Here is a 7,918-nt window from a genome sequence, read left to right on the forward strand (position 1 = left end):
TCAGTTGTCCAACAGAAAGGGGGATACCTAGTCAGTTGTACAACAGAAAGGGGGATACCTAGTCAGTTGTCCAACAGAAAGGGGGATACCTAGTCAGTTATACGACAGAAAGGGGGATACCTAGTCAGTTGTCCAACTGGAAGGGGGATACCTAGTCAGTTGTACAACAGAAAGGGGGATACCTAGTCAGTTGTCCAACAGAAAGGGGGATACCTAGTCAGTTATACAACAGAAAGGGGGATACCTAGTCAGTTGTCCAACTGGAAGGGGGATACCTAGTCAGTTGTACAACAGAAAGGGGGATACCTAGTCAGTTATACAACAGAAAGGGGGGATACCTAGTCAGTTGTCCAACTGAAAGGGGGATACCTAGTCAGTTATACAACAGAAAGGGGGATACCTAGTCAGTTATACAACAGAAAGGGGGATACCTAGTCAGTTGTCCAACTGAAAGGGGGATACCTAGTCAGTTGTCCAACTGAAAGGGGGATACCTAATCAGTTGTCCAACTGAAAGGGGGATACCTAGTCAGTTGTCCAACTGAAAGGGGATACCTAGTCAGTTGTCTTACAGAAAGGGGATACCTAGTCAGTTGTCCAACAGAAAGGGGATACCTAGTCAGTTGTCCAACTGAAAGGGGATACCTAGTCAGTTGTCCAACAGAAAGGGGATACCTAGTCAGTTGTCCAACAGAAAGGGGGATACCTAGTCAGTTGTCCAACAGAAAGGGGGATACCTAGTCAGTTATACAACAGAAAGGGGGATACCTAGTCAGTTGTCCAACAGAAAGGGGGATACCTAGTCAGTTGTCCAACAGAAAGGGGGATACCTAGTCAGTTGTCCAACAGAAAGGGGGATACCTAGTCAGTTGTCCAACTGAAAGGGGGATACCTAGTCAGTTGTCCAACTGAAAGGGGGAAACCTAGTCAGTTATAAAACAGAAAGCATTCAACTGAAATTAATGTCCATGTGTCCTATCTGTGCTGGGAGTTCAAAACAGTTCAACCAAACTAAGCCAGCAGTGCTATTAAAAGTCTTACTGCAACATGTTCTCAGAACGTTTATAAAACGTCCAGGAAAACTTTCAGGGAAACCATAGTAAAACGTTCTCAGAACCTCTTTGGAACCTAAAAAAAAAATTGTACGTTCCACACAACTTCCAAGGAACCAACTGTGCTAGCTGGAACCATTTTCAATAGAGGGTTCTACCTGGAACTAAAATAAAATGATTATCTTATGGGGACAGCCAAAGAACCCTTTTGGAACCTGGACCCATAGGCCTGAATGCCTGACAGACAGTAGCATAATAACACGTTCTTCCACACCAGTCTAAACATGTCAGTGACCAAGCCAGTCAGTCATTCAACAGCCTTATTCCTCTTTACTTTAACTGTCCCATATGTCTGCAGTCACAGGAGGTGTTTAGACCAAGGCTACTTCGGTGCAAAATAGCAAACTAAAACGAATTGTCAAGCATACTTCTCATGAAACTGTTGAGCAATATATCTTAGAAACACAACTAAGTAATTGTTTACATATTTCAACATTGCAGTCACGCTTTAGCGCCACTACGTTCAAAACAACTGGGGACTCGGAAATCTCCAACCTATGACTTCATTGCGTTCACGACAACTGGGAACCCGATAAAAAAAATATAAAAAACTCAGACTGGGCAAAATCGTTTTGAACGGTCATCCAACACTGATTTTTTTTCCGGAAACTCTGGTATCTTGATAGAGCTCCGAATAGCTGACCTGAAGATCACTGAAGTGATCATTTGACCTCGTTTTATCCGAGTTTCCCTGTTGTCTTGATCTCTCTAGCGCTTATCCATATCCCTCAGTTTCCGCGAGTTACCACAGCCACAAAGTAACAATGGTCTGTGTCGTAAAATTAATAAAAACAAAAATGTGCTTTTTGGTCTTAATTTAAGGTTAGGTATAAGGTTAAACGTGTGGTTAATGTTTGAGTTAGGTTTTATATCCCATTTTAAGAAGAGGCATTTTAGAAATAGGCGAAGTTTATTACTTTGTGGCTGTGGTAAATAGTTACGACCCACTAGTGACGACCCCTTCGATCTCTTGCAGCTCTGACGTAAAGACGTGGGAACGTGCTTGGAGAGACCACTGTATATCCTGAACAACATCAGTTGAAATAACAATTGTGGAATCGGCGGTTCGCCTTCAAAATAAAAGTCACCATTGAAAGCAATGCAAACTCACAAAAATAGTGGATTCATGCCACAATTGGACTAGATCTGACCTGACCAAGGCCTGTAATGGGGGACCTGACCAAGGCATGTAATGTGGGACCTGACTAAGGCCTGTAATGGGGGACCTGACCAAGGCCTTTAATGGGGGACTTGACCAAGGCCTGTAATGGGGGACCTGACCAAGGCCTTTAATGGGGGACCTGACCAAGGCCTTTAATGGGGGACCTGACCAAGGCCTTTAATGGGGGACCTGACTAAGGCCTGTAATGGGGGACCTGACCAAGGCATGTAATGTGGGACCTGACCAAGGCCTGTAATGGGGGACCTTCCCAAGGCCTTTAATGGGGGACCTGCCCAAGGCCTTTAATGGGGGACCTGACCAAGGCCTTTAATGGGGGACCTCACCAAGGCCTTTAATGGGGGACCTGAACAAGGCCTTTAATGGGGGACCTGACTAAGGCCTTTAATGGGGGACCTGACCAAGGCCTGTAATGGGGGACCTGACTGTAATGGGGGACCTGACCAAGGCCTGTAATGGGGGACCTGACCAAGGCCTTTAATGGGGGACCTGCCCAAGGCCTTTAATGGGGGACATGAACAAGGCATGTAATGGGGGACCTGACCAAGGCCTGTAATGGGGGACCTGACTAAGGCCTTTAATGGGGGACCTGACCAAGGCCTTTAATGGGGGACATGAACAAGGCATGTAATGGGGGACCTGACCAAGGCCTTTAATGGGGGACCTGCCCAAGGCCTTTAATGGGGGACATGAACAAGGCATGTAATGGGGGACCTGACCAAGGCCTGTAATGGGGGACCTGACCAAGGTCTTTAATGGGGGACCTGACCAAGGCATGTAATGGGGGACCTGACCAAGGCCTTTAATGGGGGACCTGACCAAGGCCTTTAATGGGGGACCTGACCAAGGCATGTAATGGGGGACCTGACCAAGGCCTTTAATGGGGGACCTGACTAAGGCCTTTAATGGGGGACCTGACCAAGGCATGTAATGGGGGACCTGACCAAGGCCTTTAATGGGGGACCTGACCAAGGCCTGTAATGGGGGACCTGACCAAGGCATGTAATGGGGGACCTGACCAAGGCCTGTAATGGGGGACCTGACCAAGGCATGTAATGGGGGACCTGACCAAGGCCTGTAATGGGGGACCTGACCAAGGCCTTTAATGGGGGACCTGACCAAGGCCTGTAATGGGGGACCTGACCAAGGCCTTTAATGGGGGACCTGACCAAGGCCTTTAATGGGGGACCTGACCAAGGCCTGTAATGGGGGACCTGACCAAGGCCTTAAATGGGGGACCTGACCATGGCCTTTAATGGGGGACCTGACCAAGGCCTTTAATGGGGGACCTGACCAAGGCCTGTAATGGGGGACCTGACTAAGGCCTTTAATGGGGGACCTGACTAAGGCCTTTAATGGGGGACCTGACCAAGGCCTGTAATGGGGGACCTGACTAAGGCCTTTAATGGGGGACCTGACTAAGGCCTGTAATGGGGGACCTGACTAAGGCCTTTAATGGGGGACCTGACCATGGCCTTTAATGGGGGACCTGCCCAAGGCCTTTAATGGGGGACATGAACAAGGCCTTTAATGGGGGACCTGACTAAGGCCTGTAATGGGGGACCTGACTAAGGCCTTTAATGGGGGACCTGACCATGGCCTTTAATGGGGGACCTGCCCAAGGCCTTTAATGGGGGACATGAACAAGGCCTTTAATGGGGGACCTGACTAAGGCCTTTAATGGGGGACCTGCCCAAGGCCTTTAATGGGGGACCTGCCCAAGGCCTTTAATGGGGGACATGAACAAGGCCTTTAATGGGGGACCTGACCAAGGCCTGTAATGGGGGACCTGACCAAGGCCTGTAATGGGGGACCTGACCAAGGCCTTTAATGGGGGACCTGCCCAAGGCCTTTAATGGGGGACCTCACCAAGGCCTTTAATGGGGGACCTGACTAAGGCCTTTAATGGGGGACCTGACCAAGGCCTTTAATGGGGGACCTGACTAAGGCCTTTAATGGGGGACCTGACCAAGGCCTTTAATGGGGGACCTGACCAAGGCCTTTAATGGGGGACCTGACCAAGGCCTGTAATGGGGGACCTGACCAAGGCCTTTAATGGGGGACCTGACCATGGCCTTTAATGGGGGACCTGACCAAGGCCTGTAATGGGGGACCTGACCAAGGCCTTTAATGGGGGACCTGACCATGGCCTTTAATGGGGGACCTGACCAAGGCCTTTAATGGGGGACATGACTAAGGCCTTTAATGGGGGACCTGACTAAGGCCTTTAATGGGGGACCTGACCAAGGCCTGTAATGGGGGACCTGACTAAGGCCTGTAATGGGGGACCTGACCAAGGCCTGTAATGGGGGACCTGACCAAGGCCTGTATGGGGGACCTGACCAAGGCCTTTAATGGGGGACCTGCCCAAGGCCTTTAATGGGGGACATGAACAAGGCCTTTAATGGGGGACCTGACCAAGGGCTGTAATGGGGGACCTGACCAAGGCCTGTAATGGGGGACCTGACCAAGGCCTTTAATGGGGGACCTGAACAAGGCCTTTAATGGGGGACATGAACAAGGCCTGTAATGGGGGACCTGACCAAGGCCTTTAATGGGGGACCTGCCCAAGGCCTTTAATGGGGGACATGAACAAGGCATGTAATGGGGGACCTGACCAAGGCCTGTAATGGGGGACCTGACCAAGGTCTTTAATGGGGGACCTGACCAAGGCATGTAATGGGGGACCTGACCAAGGCCTTTAATGGGGGACCTCACCAAGGCCTTTAATGGGGGACCTGACTAAGGCCTTTAATGGGGGACCTGTCCAAGGCCTTTAATGGGGGACCTGACTAAGGCCTTTAATGGGGGACCTGACCAAGGCCTTTAATGGGGGACCTGACCAAGGCCTTTACTGGGGGACCTGACCAAGGCCTGTAATGGGGGACCTGACCAAGGCCTTTAATGGGGGACCTGACCATGGCCTTTAATGGGGGACCTGACCAAGGCCTGTAATGGGGGACCTGACCAAGGCCTTTAATGGGGGACCTGACCATGGCCTTTAATGGGGGACCTGACCAAGGCCTTTAATGGGGGACATGACTAAGGCCTTTAATGGGGGACCTGACCAAGGCCTGTAATGGGGGACCTGACCAAGGCCTGTAATGGGGGACCTGACCATGGCCTTTAATGGGGGACCTGACCAAGGCCGTTAATGGGGGACCTGACCATGGCCTTTAATGGGGGACCTGACTAAGGCCTTTAATGGGGGACCTGACCAAGGCCTGTAATGGGGGACCTGACCAAGGCCTTTAATGGGGGATCTGATCAAGGCCTTTAATGGGGGACCTGACCAAGGCCTTTAATGGGGGGACCTGACCAAGGCCAAGGCAAGTCAAATCAATACAATCAGTGGTCGATTCATCAACAAGTCAAATCAATACAATCAGTGGTCGATTCATCAACAAGTCAAATCAATACAATCAGTGGTCGATTCATCAACAAGTCAAATCAATACAATCAGTGGTCGATTCATCAACAAGTCAAATCAATGCAATCAGTGGTCGATTCATCAACAAGTCAAATCAATGCAATCAGTGGTCGATTCATCAACAAGTCAAATCAATGCAATCAGTGGTCGATTCATCAACAAGTCAAATCAATGCAATCAGTGGTCGATTCATCAACAAGTCAAATCAATGCAATCAGTGGTCGATTCATCAACAAGTCAAATCAATACAATCAGTGGTCGATTCATCAACAAGTCAAATCAATGCAATCAGTGGTCGATTCATCAACAAGTCAAATCAATACAATCAGTGGTCGATTCATCAACAAGTCAAATCAATGCAATCAGTGGTCGATTCATCAACAAGTCAAATCAATGCAATCAGTGGTCGATTCATCAACAAGTCAAATCAATGCAATCAGTGGTCGATTCATCAACAAGTCAAATCAATGCAATCAGTGGTCGATTCATCAACAAGTCAAATCAATGCAATCAGTGGTCGATTCATCAACAAGTCAAATCAATGCAATCAGTGGTCGATTCATCAACAAGTCAAATCAATGCAATCAGTGGTCGATTCATCAACAAGTCAAATCAATGCAATCAGTGGTCGATTCATCAACAAGTCAAATCAATACAATCAGTGGTCGATTCATCAACAAGTCAAATCAATGCAATCAGTGGTCGATTCATCAACAAGTCAAATCAATACAATCAGTGGTCGATTCATCAACAAGTCAAATCAATGCAATCAGTGGTCGATTCATCAACAAGTCAAATCAATACAATCAGTGGTCGATTCATCAACAAGTCAAATCAATGCAATCAGTGGTCGATTCATCAACAAGTCAAATCAATGCAATCAGTGGTCGATTCATCAACAAGTCAAATCAATGCAATCAGTGGTCGATTCATCAACAAGTCAAATCAATGCAATCAGTGGTCGATTCATCAACAAGTCAAATCAATACAATCAGTGGTCGATTCATCAACAAGTCAAATCAATGCAATCAGTGGTCGATTCATCAACAAGTCAAATCAATGCAATCAGTGGTCGATTCATCAACAAGTCAAATCAATACAATCAGTGGTCGATTCATCAACAAGTCAAATCAATGCAATCAGTGGTCGATTCATCAACAAGTCAAATCAATGCAATCAGTGGTCGATTCATCAACAAGTCAAATCAATACAATCAGTGGTCGATTCATCAACAAGTCAAATCAATGCAATCAGTGGTCGATTCATCAACAAGCTAAATACGGTGATGTGAGAGAAATTATTCAGGACTTTGAATAAATAAATGTTTCCAGTAAGTTTCTTAGCAAACGATCTGCTCTATACTCTCAGTCGAGATGTTCTCATTAGCAAACGATCTGCTCTATACTCTCAGTCGAGATGTTCTCATTAGCAAACGATCTGCTCTATACTCTCAGTCGAGATGTTCTCATTAGCAAACGATCTGCTCTATATTCTCAGTCTTGTGCAATAAGTCTTGCAATATTTCTCACAGCTTTGTAGTCCATGAACCCAAGACATTACTCGTGAAGACGGACACGACAACACAAAGCAATTTTCCTCTAAACAGAGCAAGGACACATGTGAATTGACACGTGTAAATCACATTTTCAGATAAATGTAATTTAAAATTAAATAAAAAGTACATTCTAGGAACAACATTGGTTACATTAAACATTGGTACATGAACCGTTACTCAGAAACTAAATCTACAGCCTTAAGGCCTTGTCTTTATCAGTTCATGATAAAGTCGACACCTGTTGTGACAAATACAATTTGATTCGATTTGGATTTGTTGTTTTAAGAAGTAGTACAATTATTTTTCATGAAGCCACATTTGTTGTGGTAGCACATAGTAAAAACACAAATATCCTGGATATCAGTGACACTTATTTATAGTTGTGTTCTGTGGGTTTCACTGAGTAGGCTGATATCCCAGATCCTATGCCACAACGTAATCCTAAAGACAATACATCCACAGCGAATTCAACAGATTTGTATCTTTAAATTTTTTAATTGTTTTTATTTATTGTATATGGTTGTTTTTATATAACAACATTGCAACTTTGTTTAGCATTATCTAGTTCAATTGTGGCACGATTCCCACTATTTTCATCCGTTTGTATCAGTATCAATGGGAAACTTTTAATTTGAAGGCGAA

At 46.3% G+C, this 7,918-nt stretch overlaps 1 long non-coding RNA gene across 4 annotated transcripts; it reads right to left on the reverse strand.

The window, feature by feature from the left end:
- On the reverse strand, positions 1–995 carry LOC127906881 (uncharacterized). 4 transcript variants are annotated; one of them, XR_008063023.1, is made up of 4 exons: positions 768–995; positions 675–736; positions 183–213; positions 50–89 (listed from the first exon to the last, which is right to left on the reverse strand). It is a non-coding gene; the product is annotated as an uncharacterized LOC127906881 (long non-coding RNA). The 4 variants fall into 4 exon arrangements; XR_008063026.1 differs by lacking the exons at positions 50–89; positions 183–213 and adding an exon at positions 1–27 and having other exon boundaries at positions 645–705; XR_008063024.1 differs by lacking the exon at positions 183–213 and having other exon boundaries at positions 57–89; positions 645–705.
- Positions 996–7,918: the final 6,923 nt, after the last annotated feature.

The sequence above is a fragment of the Oncorhynchus keta genome, chromosome 13 (genome assembly GCF_023373465.1).
Source record: "Oncorhynchus keta strain PuntledgeMale-10-30-2019 chromosome 13, Oket_V2, whole genome shotgun sequence".
NCBI classification, from domain to species: Eukaryota; Metazoa; Chordata; class Actinopteri; order Salmoniformes; family Salmonidae; genus Oncorhynchus; species Oncorhynchus keta.